The following is a 15,864-nucleotide window of genomic DNA, read 5'->3' on the forward strand; positions in this document are numbered from 1 at the left end:
CCTCAGGTAGAACAGAAGTCAGGGGCCTCAAACCAGCCAAATCCACCAGAGGAAGTAAATTCTACTGAAGATGAGGGGAAAAGATGGGTAAGGCCACAGAGCAGATAAAAGCAAGGAAGAGATCTAGAAACTTAGTAATCAGAAGAGAAAGAAATGTCAGGCATGTATTAAGAATAAGGCCAGAGAAGAGGGCAGGCAAAGCTGGAAACAGTATCCTACTAGGAGCTCAGAGATGGGTAGGGGTAATTGAGAACCAGACTCCCAGACAGGATCACAGTAATAGGAGACAGAATCCAGGCAAAGAGCTTGAGAAGCATATTATTGCAACTCAGCAAAATTAACCTCAACTCTAAATCAACAGTCACTCGCAACCAGGAGCTTTGAAAAACAACTTCTAGGAGCAGAAGTCAACTCATCCTGTCTGTCTGTGCCTACAGGTAAAAGGAAGGGAATGTAGCTATGATAGTAATTTCAGGGGCACTATTTAAAGTACTTCACAACCAGTATTACAGTGTAGTGTCCAGGAAAAATGGAGACAGGTCCTAATACTGAAGAGGGTCCTGGAAAGCAGTTCTAGAAATTCCCCTGTAGTTGCTGAATGGATCATATGGTGGTGAAGGGGGAATGTGTACGGCAATGACAGAGGAGGTCTGAGAAGTGGTTGATGATCCACTGGTACTCAAACACCTCAATGTATTAATATAGTTTGCCCACTGCTCAGCTACTGGATCTTAAATTCAGGGCAGCTAAATCCTTAGATCCTTAATCCTAAGGATCCTAAATCCTTAAATCTTTAGATCCTAGCAGGGCAGCTTTGATGACAAAATATAGCTTTTCCCATTAATAACATTTCGGCCCAGGTGAGGAGCCCAGCATAGTTACTAGGATACAGAGAACCAGCTAAGCTACTTGCAGGCTGTGTCTATGGCACGGTCCTTATTCTTCAAGATGTGGCTCTCCAGCAGCAAAATGGGGGTGATGGCACCTACCTCCCAGGGGTGTTGTGACGATCAAAGGAAATGGGAAAGTGCTCAGCGTAGTGACTACACGTAGAAATAGTGCAGTAATCACTGGAATATAATGTTACACTGGGAGGGACCCAGGTAAGGTCTCATCCAATCCTTCGTTGTCCACGTGAGAAACTTCACGTCCAGGGATGTTGTCACTTCCTCATGGTTACCCAATAGTGAATCAGGAGCTCAAGAGTTCAAGAGGAACGCAGGCTTCCCGTTTCCCCGTTGATCGTTCTTCATTCTACATTACACGGTATCTCCTTGATCCCTTGCAAATCATTTACAGTACCTTTGCCCCTCTGGTGCGTTAATAAGGTATGTGTTCACCTTAATAACTTTTTGCCACAGAACACGTAGTAGGCAAGAGGGGAAAGTAAACATGAAATGAGGTTTTACGCAGAAAGGATAAAACCTATGGAGATATGCCTATTGAAGGGACTTGGAGTGTGGTGTGAGGGGTTCTGACGACAATAGCACATGTTTCGGAGAGGCCGTGAACTCCTTTCAGGAAGGATTAGGCAGCATGATGCTGTTTTCACTTACTGCCCTCACAAATAGTTCCCAGCTCTTCTCCGACTTGACTCTCCAGAAGCTCAGGTCGAGGAGTATCTTGACAGAACACAGTCTTGCCTTGAGAACCGCTGCCGTGGAGTCCTCTATGAGTCTGCATTTCTCCACTGGCTGCTTCAAGAGGAAGTGGGTAAGCAGCGATGCTAAGTGCACAGCCCCAGCACGAAGAGTGCTTTCGCCACATTGGTCCACTCCTGACTGCTGGGCACAGCAAACTCCCGCTTAAAGAAAACTGCCTAATATGTCGCCCTACTCCCTGCTTTTCCTCTAATTATGCGACATCAGTAAATGGGTTTGTGTGTGGAGAAAGCAAAGGAAACGAGCATCAGGCCTGGGTTTTGGCTGCCCTCCCTTTCCCTGCCTCCTGCCTAATCTATAAATCTGTAAATGAGCAGCTGCATTGATAGAAGTTGAGATATGGTTCTCTGGTTCACTGGTGTCTGTGTTGTGTGTGCATGTGATTTTGCCATAAACAGAAACCCTTAATAGTTACTGAGGCAGCATGTCTACCTTCCAAGAAGCAGAAGAATCAGTCACAATCTGTCAGAAAACAACTGTTTGCCAAAGAACTCCTCCAGAAGCACTAACCTTTGTTTAATATATTATTGATTTTCTAAACTGTTAAGTATGGTTTATAATGGCAATAACCCACATGATACCACTCATTACATCAGTTAATACCTAGTTTATTAGAACATTAACTTTTGCCACAGGCAATTAACTGACAAACTCTCTCTCTCTCTGTGTGTGTGTGTGTGTGTGTGTGTGTGTGTGTGTGTGTGTGTGTGTGGCAGAGGGGGGTGGTGTGGGGTGGAGAGAGACCTATAATGAGAGATTTCCAAGTGAACATTACTTCAATATTTTTAAATGGCTTGTGGGAGCTCAGCAGTGGAGCCCAAAATCTTCTTGTCATTACCTTTTCTTCCCAGAAGAAACAGGCCAGTACTATGCACATATGGAGCCCCCCACTGACATTAGTAAGCTAATCCATAATTAGCTATTGGAAATCATGTGAATAATTAATTAAATGTCACTATTCATGGCAAGATGTGTGTGGGTGTGCGCAGGTGGAGAATTCGAGAGTAGAATAACTAAGAGTTCTAAACAATGTGAAAACATTAGTGCCGCCCCATTATTGGTGCAAGGTAAGATTTATACTTATTCCTTTACAGGGAGGTAGCATGACAAAAGGAAAGTTCTTTATATTTTACTGCATCCTCAACTTAGTATATTTCCATGAAATAATGCTGCCTACCCTATCTATACTCATACATTTTTTTTTCCTAAGGCTTTTTATGAGAAATGTTTAAGATTCTCAGTAATCTATATATGAAAACATCAATGTGCCTAAAGAAGAGGCCTTGCTATTTTGGGGGATTTTTGGGGTTTTTTTTAAAGTTTTTATTTATTTAAGTAATCTCTACACCCAACATGGGGCTCAAACTCACAACCCTGAGATCAGGAGTTGCATGCTCTTCTGACTGAGCCAGCCCGGCCCCCGATATTTTTGTTTTTAAAAAAGTTTAAAAACTGGTATTTAGAGGAGACTAGACTTCCAGAATGGTGGAGTAAGGAGATTGGCTAATCCTCTACCTCAACACACAATCACACAACTGGACAAAATTGTCAAAACAGTTAAATTCCAACATTGGAAATTGACCAAAGGCATACAAGATTCTGAGAAGTTGGAAAAACTGCTGAAATTCAGGCTTCAGGTATGAATAGTGTCGGTCTATGGCATTTTTAGCTGTACCTGCTCCCTTTTCCCCCTGCACCTGACTAAGCTTATTTTGGATGGTGGTTCTACTAAGGTGGGAAAGCCATGAAAATCAGGAGTTTTACTGCCAGTGGAAGCTGACCTGATCTGGTAACCCACGTGCAGGGACTTTGTCTGAAACAATAGCTATTTTGCTGGCAAACAATCAAGGAAGGCCAACATCACAGCTGTCTGAGTTGTGATAGTGGATGGAGTAATTTACAATACAACCCAGCAAATTCACTCCAAGTGTTTACCCAAAAGATATAAACACATATGTCCACACAGAGACTTAAATGTAAATGTTCATAGCAGCATTGTATGTAATAGTAAAAAACTAAAGATAACCCAAATGTTCACCGATTGATAAATGTATAAACAAAACTTGGTATACACGAGAAACAGATTATTCAGCAACAAAAAAGTAGTTACTGCTACATGCTACAACAGAGATGAGTCTTAGAAAAAATAGCTAAGTGCAAGAAGCCAATACAAAAGACCACGTATTAAATAATTTCACTTATATGAAATATCCAGAAAAGGCAAATCTATAGAGACAGAAAACAGATTAGTCTTTGCCAAGGACCGAGGATAGGACAGTGGAGTGAATTTCAACAAGAAAATGGGAATATTTCAGATTATGGTTATGGTTGCACAACTCTATAATTTACTAAAAAACAATTGTACTCTTAAAATGGGTGGATTGTATGGTATGTAAGTGTACCTCAAAAAAGTTCTTAAAATTGGTATTTTATAGAGTATGAAAATATGAGTAAGGATGTTAGCACTAACACAGAATAATCATTAGCTCTATTATAATAATCTAGCTTCTCTTAAAGTATGAAGCATCTTGAAATAGCATTATAAGATTCTAAGCAAGTTTTATAAAGCAAGTGTCTTATTGCTTCATAATATACTAAAATAGAAAATTCTAAGAGCCCCATTATTTTCCTTGCTATATCTGAAGAAATTTTCCCATTCAGAAATGGTTTCATAAATCATGCTAATAATAATTTCAGATAGTTATAAGAGAATATGTTCTGAAATTACAACATGTGTTATAATAAACTACATACAAAAAAAAAGCCCGCAGGAATTGCTCCATATTCCAGCTATTGAAAGAGAGAAAAATAATTGCTAATAATTTACTCTGGCATTAGCTTGGCACTAGACAATGCTCTGAACAAAAGAATGAATACCATTTCAGATAGTATCTACCAAGGTCCTCTGAGATTAATGTAATTGTCAATTTTTAAACTAATTGAGGAAGCTGAGACCATTGTCCTTATGTTCCTTTATGGAGTTTCATTGCTAGAGATTGATCAGAAGCTCAGTTTTATATTTTGTTAGAATAACAGCAACTCAATAAAATGGTCATTTTGTGCTGAAAAGATTTTTCCTGGAAAGTAGGAGGTAACATAATGGCCAATATTCTTTCTCTCTCTTCAAATTTAAAATGTTGGGAAGGCCATTTCCACCTATGAAAGTTCCATCACAGATACATGGGTGCATACACATATATGAATATATACATATAACATATGCAAATATTTCAGTAAATAATATTACCTAGTGTCAATGGAGATGTGGGAAATTTGATAATACCGTGTGTTGCTACTGACATTGCCAAATAGAAAACAATCTGTCAGTGTGCATCTTGAAACATGAAAATCTTCATGCCTGTGACTAGTAATTCAGTTTCAGAGAGTCTATCCAATTATCCTGCTACTTGGGCGCTGCTTGAATCCAATAGTCTTTTGGGTCCAGAGTATATGTGTGGATATGAGAAAGAACAATCTGACTCAAAGAACCTTAAATATTTGCTCATTTCAGAGCGCTTGCCTGCATCATGATAAAAGAATTAACAAAGACTAATAGCATAAATCTCTTTTCCCCTCTGACACATTTTCCACAAAGCCCTCCCAATTGTTTCATCGTGATGTCAATCTATATCCCATGTGAATTAATAGAGTTATTAGCAAAAAATCTGGGCAGAATGAGTCTGGAATTGTGACCCTTGAGGCTAATGTAGAAACATTGTCACTTCAGGTCCCGTTTGGTAAGGTTTTATTGTTTTAAGGCTTTGGGCACCTCATGACCTACAGTACGTGCCAAGGAGCATGTGCAGAGCCTTCATTTGGGTCCCTAAGTTTCTGATAGCTTTGTAGCAAGCATATCATTTATGTCACAGGATGATAAATGCAGTTCTTCCCGTAGGCTCAGAAAGAGGCCACAAAGGCTGAGAAGAGAACAATAGTTGCCTGGTAACCATGAGATCTAAGCCAAGGAGCTGGCTCATCTATGCAGGATTTGCAAAGGGGGTGGCCCAATGCTGAGTGTTACACAATTAACAGATCACCTATCTCCAGTTCAGATAAGAGGGTGAGATTAAAAAGTCAAGACAGTTAATTTCATTTTTGTTGGCTTGTTTTGGTTTTGTTTTGCTTTATAATTCTTACTAAAGTATTATATCCAAAAGAAAAGTGCATGTATTATAAGTGTTCAGCTCAATAAAATCTTATGAAACTAAATGTGCCCAGAATGCTAGCACCAGATCAGGAAACAGAATATTACCAGCACCACAGATCCCTCCTTCAAGCTTCTTCCAGCCAATCACCTTACCATTCTTGACTGTTAACATAAATAGAGTAACTTGACCTATGTTAAGGATTTTATATAGTGTCATACAGTATACATACTCTTGTGCCTGGCTTCATCTGCTCAATATTGTGTTTTTGATATATTGGTGTGTGCTGTCGTGTATGTATGTAGAACATAAAGCTTCTATGAACATACTTTTGTTGAACATATGCATGCATGTCTTCTAGATATATGCCTCAAGAGTGGAATTGCTAGGTCATAGAGACTAGATATGTTTGGCTAGAGTATATAACGTCAAGGCATTTTCTAGTTGTTATACCAATTTATACGTCCACCAGTAGTATATGAGAGTTCCAGTGGCTCCCCATCTTTACTAACACTTGGTGTTTTCTTTTTCATTTTACCCACTCTGGTGGGACTGTAGGGGGGTGTAACGGTGAGAGAATTTATTTCAAGAAATATTTAATTGTGCTGTGCTTCACCTTCCCTCAACCTGAGTGAAAGGAGCTTTGAGATCTATTAGAAAATCTGTGTGTTTCCAAGAGCTCAAGGAACAAGAGGACAAACTCTGACTTCTGCCTACTAATTCTAAAGGCAAGCTCTGTGGCTGGTACTGCGCCTCACTGGTGGCAGAGTGGAGAGGGCTGCCCCAGGAGCCAGCTCTTCTTCCAACAAAGGTTGAGCAGAAGTGCAGGTTCCTGGGGACCAAATATGAACTTGAAAAAAGGGATCCAATCTAGGTTTTATCAATCTTAACTCTGACCCAGATGACTGATCGGAGATACGTAGGGACCCCAATTACAAATAGCTGAAAGCCCAGAGGCCGAGGGTGAAGTTGGATACAGCCAGCCAGAAAAAAGGCATTCCTCCCACCAAGGAGTTGCAGTGGTAGGTCTCCAATAGAAATATTGCTAAAGACCCTGTAAATGTACCCCTTGGGAAGGAAAGAGGCATCACTGGAAAAATACTATCACCAAAGTGCCCCAAGATCAGATTCCAACTGGTCTAGTCACTTAAGCTCATGATGTCCTTTTCACCATTGCCCTGGGGTCAGCCATATAGTAATCAGCAAACAACGAAGAGAAGACATTACTAGTTCCTGTCCTTTCCTGTTAGAGGCTTCTAATACTCAAGAAACTCTGTGCTGAGGAGGGAGAAAACTTTAACTTCAAATAAGTTTGGCAGTTGAAATACCACTACATGAGATTGGAGTTAAGTCATTATGAGATGAAATTGAACTTGTCAGTGCTTTAAAGAGATTGAATTTTTTAAAATTATTGTTTAGGAGGGACTGGAAAAACTAGAGGGCATGTCAGGAATTCCATCCAGGGGCAGGGAGAAAAGTGATCCACAGTAAGAATTAAAGGAGGTTGAAAAAGAATACAAAAGAATTTCATATAATAGAGGTGATTGACTTAGTGTCTAAAAAACCAAAAAACTCTGATAACCTCAATGTTACTTTCCCCTATGATACTCAGTCTTTCACAGATACAATTTATAGGCATGCAGTAAGTAGCAAATTATTTGAAGTTTATGTGAAAATTGCTGTAGCGCGTGTACAAACAAATCAACTCCAACAACTACCTAATCATGTGCCTCAGAAAAGGTAAAATTATTCAACAGAAGGTGTCAGATTGATATGTCTGAGTGACCGCAGCCTCTACTACTTCATGCCTATGCCTTAACCTACTAGTACTCTGAAGACGGGTCCACTGACTTGTTCTGACAACTCCTGGGACAGTAACAGTCCTGCTCCAATTGTAACAGCAACATGCATGACCAACATTCAGGCTAGTGAAGTTTCTGTGTCACAGGTAAATTCCAGTGAAAGTTCAGGGGGTACATCACATATAAGCATGTCTCAAACCGCCACACAACCAACCATTTCTCCACGACCAAAGCCGACAGTCCCTAGAGTCCATTCTTCAACATGCCTTGTAAACCAGCCACCTAGACCTTCAGGGAATGTAGTAGCAAAATGAACTAATCCTATAGTAGGAGTCAAGAGGACATCCTCACCAAATAAGGAAGAGTGTCCCAAGAAAACCAAAACAGAAGGGAATAAAACAAGTAAAGAAGCTAACAGTCTTGTTTTGAGTGGACATGAGAAAACAGAAATAAATGAACAACTTTATATGAAGAAAATGACAGCTCAACTAGAAACTAAGGGGCTTCTCTGTTGGCCCCTCAGAAAACACCTAGTATGGACCTTTCCAATATCCTCCGTCAGACTGCAAATCCTATTCCTACTCTCAAGGATTCAATAAAACTGAGATTTACCTGTCAACAACTTCAGGAATCCATAAGCAGTATCTGCCAACTCAGCCTGTTGTCTTCAAGTGCTAAAAAGGAGAACAGAGTGGACAAGGTTAACATGACTGAAAAAGAAAATGTTTAGGTTTATTTGATGACCTCCCTCACTGGGCTAATTCACATTTGTTCAAAAGTCCTAATTAGTAAGTACAGAGGCAGGAATGCTATTACTAATTTGCTAACAACAGTATATGAAGGATGTCAGATATTGATAAACTTAGTTACTCTTTCTTAATCTGGACAAAGAAAACTAACAGATTTTTCCAAACATGTTTTATGAATCCTCCATTGGGCTCTATACTATCATATATGCACTCCTCATGCTAAATTGCAATTATTCAAACTCTTCCTCTTTCTCTTTTAAATTTTTTAAAGATTTGATTTGTTTATTTATTTAAGACAGAGAGAGAGAGCGAGAGCAAGAGCGAGCGAGAGAGAGAGAGAGAGAGAGAGTGCACAAGCAGGGGGAGGGACAAAGGGAGGGAGAGAAGCAGACTCCCCACCAAGCAGGGAGGCTGCCGGGGCTCCATCCCAGTACCCTGAGATCATGACCTGAGATCATGACCTAAGCCAAAGGCAGACACTTAACCAACTGAGCCACCCAGTTGATAGAGCCTTCCTCCATCTTTCTAAACTAATGTTCCAAAGTTGAAGTATAGTCTTAACACCCTTAGGAGATGCACTCTGACTTTCTTTCCACCATTACTTTATGCTATCTAGTAGACACTATTTCTTCTTCCCACATTTTCATTCTCTGTAGTCACTTTGCCTTCCCTCCCACTCCCTAAGAAAATATTGTTATACTAACAAGTGTAATGCAGTATCTGGTGTTTTGTGTAGCTATGGATTTAGATTGAAACTGTCAGGCACAGATTTCAGATTTGTCATTTTGTTGACACAATGGGGAAAATTCAGCTTATTAAACATTTCACAGAATTGCACCCAAGCTTTGCCAAGCAGGAAAGTTGGACATTTTCTGTGTAGTGACTTTTTAATTCTAGTTTTCATAACCTACAGATCAGACTGTTGCTTTCACATGATGTATGTAGTATCTCATGAGTGGAGTTTGTTTTGCCTTGAAGTACCTAGGTTCCTTTTATTTTTCAAGAGCTATATTGTAAACAGAAGATATATTCCCTCATTAAAAACACATTTTTAACATAACAAACTTGGAGAAAGAATGGAAGAAAGGAAGGAAGGAAGGAAGGAAGGAAGGAAGGAAGAAAGAAAGAAAGAAAGAAAGAAAGAAAGAAAGAAAGAAAAGAAGAAAGAAGGAAGGAAGGAAGGAAGGAAGGAAGGAAGGAAGGAAGGAAGGAAGGAAGAAAGAAAGAAAGAAAGAAAGAAAGAAAGAAAGAAAGAAAGAAAAGAAAGAAGAAAGAAGAGAGAGAAGGAAAGAAAGAAGAGAGAGAAGGAAGAAGGGAGGGGGGAGGGAGGAAAAAACAGCAGCAACAACCAATACCAAGCTTAAGGAGAAAAATTCAGGGATGAAATATGCTAAATATTTAGCATTAAAGGAATTGGGATTGTGAACATATTTAACTATGCTCAGTATTTCTAATTTTCTGTGACAAAAGTATATAATATTTTTAATGTTAAGAACATAAAAATAATAGCTTGGAGCTATTAATTTAGAAAAAACATTAGACAACTAGAGATTTAGATTTTATTTTAAATGGTTAGATAAATTTAATGATAGGTTTTATTATCTATACATTTCTAAGTTATCTTGGGAAATCACTTATAATATTTCCACTAGATATATTTTGATATAGATAATATATACTGTATATACGCACATATGTGTATATCTCTATCTTCATCTATTAAGTGTGTACGTATATATGTGTGTGCAATTCAAAGGTAGTTTATTGTCTATCTCATTGCATACATATAGTACTTTTTTAAGTTACAGTTACAAAATGTTTTAACAGATATAGAAAGCTGCCTTCCTAGAGCCTGGAAAACTATAAAGCATTAAGAACCAAAGTGATTTTTTTTTTTATATATGTTTTCATGTGTTTCAATGGGTTTATGGAATATTTTGTGGCAGAGATGACACAGTGTTAGCTGAATCACTGAATAATTCAAAGACAATATTACTAACATCAATATCTAAAGCTTATTTTTTAAGGAGTTATACTTGTAACCCTGGGTCAATAATATGATGCCCTTAAGCTTAACAACACTAACCTCTTTGTTAGAGACACAGTCTAGGGCCTTTAAAAAAAATCTAGATAATATTGGTCTCAACTCCTTGTAGATAGTCAAATGTCCCATCAAGGATTTTTGTAAATTCCTTGTAGAGGTGTTAGAGAAGAGGGACATCTCCAGCTCTGGTCATCTGCCTTAAATTAATTCTTATCCTCTACTCTGTATTTCAGGATTGTTCCTTTTCCTCCACCCTGAGGGAAAACTTAATATGAGACACATACTCTAATCCTTGAGACCCCAAGCCAAAAGCAACTAGGTTATGATTTTAAGCAACATTTTATTGAATAAGGTATAAGCATGGTATATCAAGTAAATTTAAATTGCATGTTGGATATGCTTATCCTTCAAATCCATTGATCACCTAGGTGTAAGAGATTTCTCCCCAATTTCACAGCTCCAAGTAACACTCTGGTCTCTTGACATTTCCTAAACCCCTCTACTCATCAATTAAACCATATTCCCCTAATGACACTATTTTCTTACTCTATTATAGAAAACATTTCAGAGTTTATTAATACCAATTTCTATAATGATCATTTATAACGAACTAAACAAGAAAAATATCAAAACAAAGCCACATGGACATGAGATCCTAGGAAGGGGAGAAATATATATTTATTTTTAACAGATCCATTGACTGAATTTGTCCCATCCATTTAAAGGAGAGTTGAGACAGCATTAATTCATCTGTTTGGAGAAATGTTCGTACTGTGTTCGGCTCTAAGGATACTGTGTTGAGTAAAACAGATAAAACCCATGCACAGACATATTTACTTGTCTGGAGGAAACACGTTATCACATAAATAGACACAGAGAAGAACCATGAGGAGTGCTGTATAAAGTTTAAATTAGTATTGCTAAAGTGTACAGGGAACCTAATTTCAACTGAAAACTCAAGGAAGGCCTCTCTGAAAAGTAATCATGTCTGGCATGTCCTCAAGGATGAGAAGAAGTGAGGTATGGAAAGGGCAAGAAGGAAGATGCACAAAGTCCGGAAGGTAAGAACGTTGGGTGTTAGAAGGAATGAAAGAAGGTCAGGATCAGGGAGTAGCATAGACAGGGCGTTGGCAGGGCAGTGGAGTGCAAAGAGTGTGCAGAGGAAGGCAAAGGTCAGCTCCCAAAGGATTCAAAATAGTATTTTCGGTGTAACAGGAAATCCTTGAAAAGTTCTGGGGAGGAGCTAGCATGTCCCACTTGACATTTTAAGGAGATCACTCTGTAGTTTATGAAGAATAGATCAAAGAACAACAGTGGATGGTATTTATTTTCATAAATCTGGAAGATGTTATGAAATTGGGGACATATTACACAAATTCAATTTAAGATAGACCTTTTTTGGAAAGAGTTTATGTAAACATACATAGCCATTTCTTTAGAGACTAAAGTTTAAAAAATGAAATGGCTCTCCATTTGAATTTGGATGGCCAAATTGTTTTTTTCAGCTGATGCAGCACTTGGGCAACTTGGTATTTGGGCACCTTTGTATTTCAGCACTGTGTGAGCTAAAACTATGTTGAAGTTAAATGTTTAGATGAGGATTCTCTACCTCTTTCACCTCCAAGTAAGGGCAGGAGAGTACAGCTCCAACTTAGTCTTCTATGTTATTTTACCTATCTACCTATCTAGATACCTAAATAAATGAATAGGTAGGTAGATAGATATAGATGCAGGTAATAAAAAGCTATCATTTACTGAGAAGCTACTATGAGTTGGGCTTTTTGTATACATTACCTCTAATGTTGACAAGGTTGTGCTCATTTTACAGATGAGAGAACAGAGATTCAGAAATGTTAATTCACTTGCCCAAAGCCACACAGCTATTACGTAGGCCTACTACTAATACGGACGGTTCCCAAATCTATTAACTTCTCCCCTCTATTCTGCCACTTCCCCATACATTATTCTTTCTGAGCAGAGAAAGTAAATCAAGCATTTGGAGGAAAGAGCTGTTGAACTTCCCCTTTCATCCTTCGGACAACACACATATTTCCTCCATAAAATGATTTTAAATGGAAACTGGAGAGCTAATATTTATTATGTAATAGTACATAATTTAAAGGAATAAACAATTAGCTGGTTCACTTGAATTTCATTTGACTTATTCCTTCAGACAGACACCACTTTAAGTGTGGCTGACAGAATAAACATACAGAAGTAAGGAATCATCTGTTTGTGATGGTGATGTGTGATAGGCATCCTCCCTCTCTCCCCACAGATCCCGGGCAAATGTGTGCTTTCAAAGACGCACAGATTCATACGAAAGCAAGAAAAACAAAAACCAGTACTGAAGGCCCAGTTCTCTAAATAAAAGAGGAGTATCACAAAAACAAGAGGCAATAAGTCTTCATTGATCATTTCCCTACCTGGGATACTGTCAGCAATATTTAGGTTCAACCCTCTTTTTCTTATCAGAATGTTCCTCTGGCAGTGTTCTTGCGGATTATCTATTTCTGCCGAATAACTTGCAGCAGGGCTGCTAATCAAGAGAGAAAAGAAGCTGCCTTTGGTGATGAAAATTGCTTTCCAGTGACTGATTGTGCTAATCAATCTTCTACAAGGGAAATCAGGAGTAAAAGATGGCCAATAATTGCAAAACACTGCTGCACCCATGAAGAAAAATAACTGACGCACAAAGCCCAGAAAAGCAACTCTTAGGAAAATGTTGCAGAGTTGGCTATTTAAAAAACATATACGTTGGAAAGCAATTTTTCGCAGTTTAAGCCTTCTGTGTAATATGGAGGAAAGGACTGTGCCTACTTTACTCTGGCATTAGAGAATCTGACGACACTTCCTAATTGGAGGGTAATCTGGGATTTCTCATTTGCAATCTGCAAACTGATTGAAAGTTATAAAAATTATCAAGATTGTTGATGCAGGGATGACATTTAGCCTCTGATCGTAATTTTTTGTGTATGATAATTACAACTGAATTAAGGGCAGAAAATCTTTCCTTCTAATGACTCCCAGCTGTCAGTGCAGCTCAATAAATGATCCACAGTGGTTCAGTCCCTTTGTTTAGAGTTTGCTTGTAAGTAACTTGTGATATTACAAGTACAAAATTGGACGTAATGTTGATTCTATAGCTAGTTTTATGCAGACGTTGTAAAGTAGAAACTAAAACTTATATTCCTCCCATAAAAAAGGGAATTGTTTTTCCAATCTGTTGTGCATTTAAAGCATTTTTTTAAGACTCTGCATAACTTAAGAGTCAACTACTTAAGAGATCTGGAATCATACATGTGAGTAAAATATGTGAGATAATGCCTGAAACTTGAAAAATCAAGCTTGGCTGCTTAGAATCACATGCTGAGTTTCTTCAGACCTAAAACAGCATCAACTTTAAGGCTCACTAAAACAATTAAGGAAGAAACAGATCACAAATTAAATTATGATATATTGCTTTAATGAAAGTCCTGCATGACACACAATCTGGTCATACCAGCCTTTTTTTGCTTTGAAGTTTTTGATTTCCAAGAGATTTCTCTTGCCTAAAGTGACATCGCTTGGAGTATATGAGGCAATTCCAAAAGAATGTAACAAAACCTACAACAGCAACGTCTATTCACGATGGAACTCTTAGGTCTCATGAAGCGTTTTTGTATTTCTTTGCACAAAACCATGAAATTGTGTTCACTCCCCCAATGATAAATATTTGCGTTAATAGCATTAAATTTGTGCCCTAGTGCTGTATTTTCATGGCCAAGTAATTCTATATTCCAAAACAAATGATATTGTAATTACTGATAAAACTGTAAAGCAATGAAACTCAACATGTTTAGTAACGTAACTCAGCTGAAATGGTATTAAAAGCTATGACCAAGAGTGCATATGAGCAGGCAACAACAAATACAACATAATTGCTAGTTGGACAATGGCAATTGGAAGATACAGACATGTCCTGATTTCAGAGAAGTTAAAATGTGGAAAGTGTGCATCTTAGAACTGGTGAAATACACTAATATTGCAAGGTGAAACTTTCGAGATAATGGTTTCCAATTCCCTCATTTTCCACTGTAGGTCCAATGAATTAAGAAAAGCTGTTTCAGATGGTGGTGGTAACTACATAAGATTCCTAATTTTTAGTACAGCTTACACTCTATTAATTCATGCTTTTCCTGATCTGCCCCTTTTGAATGATTTGTTACTTTGTGATTTTCTTATTTTCTTGTGCTGAAAGCTGTTACTTGATTGAAGACTGATTTAACTTATCGTTCTATCAACCACTGTTCATCGAACACACTATATAGGTTGCTTCTATGCTCTATTAAGTGAACTTACTTGATAATATAAGATGTTCTTAATCCATTATGTAATTCAATATTTTATTTAGTTTCTAGCAACTAGAAGATAAAATTATTATCCTTGATTAATCTTTCCTAAAATATTTTCATTCTGCCAAATTAAGGGTCTTCCTTTTGTTTGCTGCATCACTTCTAGATTTTTCCATCCATTTTTTTTTTTTTTTTTTTTAGAGAGAGAAAGGGGTGGAGTAGAAGGGGAGAGGGAGAGGGAGAAAGAGAATCTTTAGCTGTCCATGGAGCCCAACATGGGGCTCAATCTCACAACCATGAGATCATGACCTGACCCGAAATCATCAAGAGTAACATGCTTAACAGACTGAGCCACCCAGGCGCCCCTCCATCCAATTTTTGAGGCTTTTCACAACTTAGCCTCATCTAAGTCACTGAATTTTATTTCCCTCTACTTAAAACCATATTATCCTGATTTTTACTTTGATCATTATCACTACTGTTATAATGCCTGTAGAATTATTGTTCAATCTCAGGATTTTAATTACTGCCCATGGAACCTTCTGAAAGTTAAGTAATTTCTATTCATTGGTTTCGGCTACTAGCACACACTATACAGCACATCTAGGCATTGAGCGTTCCACATGAGGCAGTGCATTTGACAGAACCAGAAAAGGAGGATCTGGAGTCAACAAGCATTGGCTATGGGGCTTATATTAGCTTTGACTTCCTCATCTGGCTTTAACAGTTCTCTCTGAAGTTGGCTTATTGGGTGTGCAGTAGACAGTGTCACATGATCGGGTGGATGTGAAGGCACTCTCGAGTAGAATATCACCTTTTCCATTCTTTTCTCATGACAATATATCTCTGTCAGTAATGAAGCTTCTTCCTAAAACAAAAAGCAAACTTAAAAACCATTAAATAAGGCATCACTGAATACCTTAAAATTATTACTGTATAACAGATGGTTGGTACTCACTTCTGGTTATTATGTCCCTCACATATCTACTCTGCTAAGAAAAAAAGTGCTCAAGATACTAAAGGACTAACTGAATACGAAGATAAGAAACTTCATTATAAAAGTAGACTTACTAGTACCTGAATATGTTTGTCATCATTCAGAAAGTATTCTGGATCAGCAGAAGTATGT

General features: G+C 38.0%; 1 pseudogene; it reads left to right on the forward strand.

Annotated features, from left to right (window-relative positions):
* Positions 1-2,622: 2,622 nt before the first annotated feature.
* LOC103668300 lies at positions 2,623-8,338 on the forward strand (annotated as a pseudogene).
* The last annotated feature ends 7,526 nt before the right edge of the window (positions 8,339-15,864 follow it).

The sequence above is a fragment of the Ursus maritimus genome, assembly GCF_017311325.1.
Source record: "Ursus maritimus isolate PB19 chromosome X unlocalized genomic scaffold, ASM1731132v1 scaffold_X1, whole genome shotgun sequence".
Classification (NCBI taxonomy): domain Eukaryota; kingdom Metazoa; phylum Chordata; class Mammalia; order Carnivora; family Ursidae; genus Ursus; species Ursus maritimus.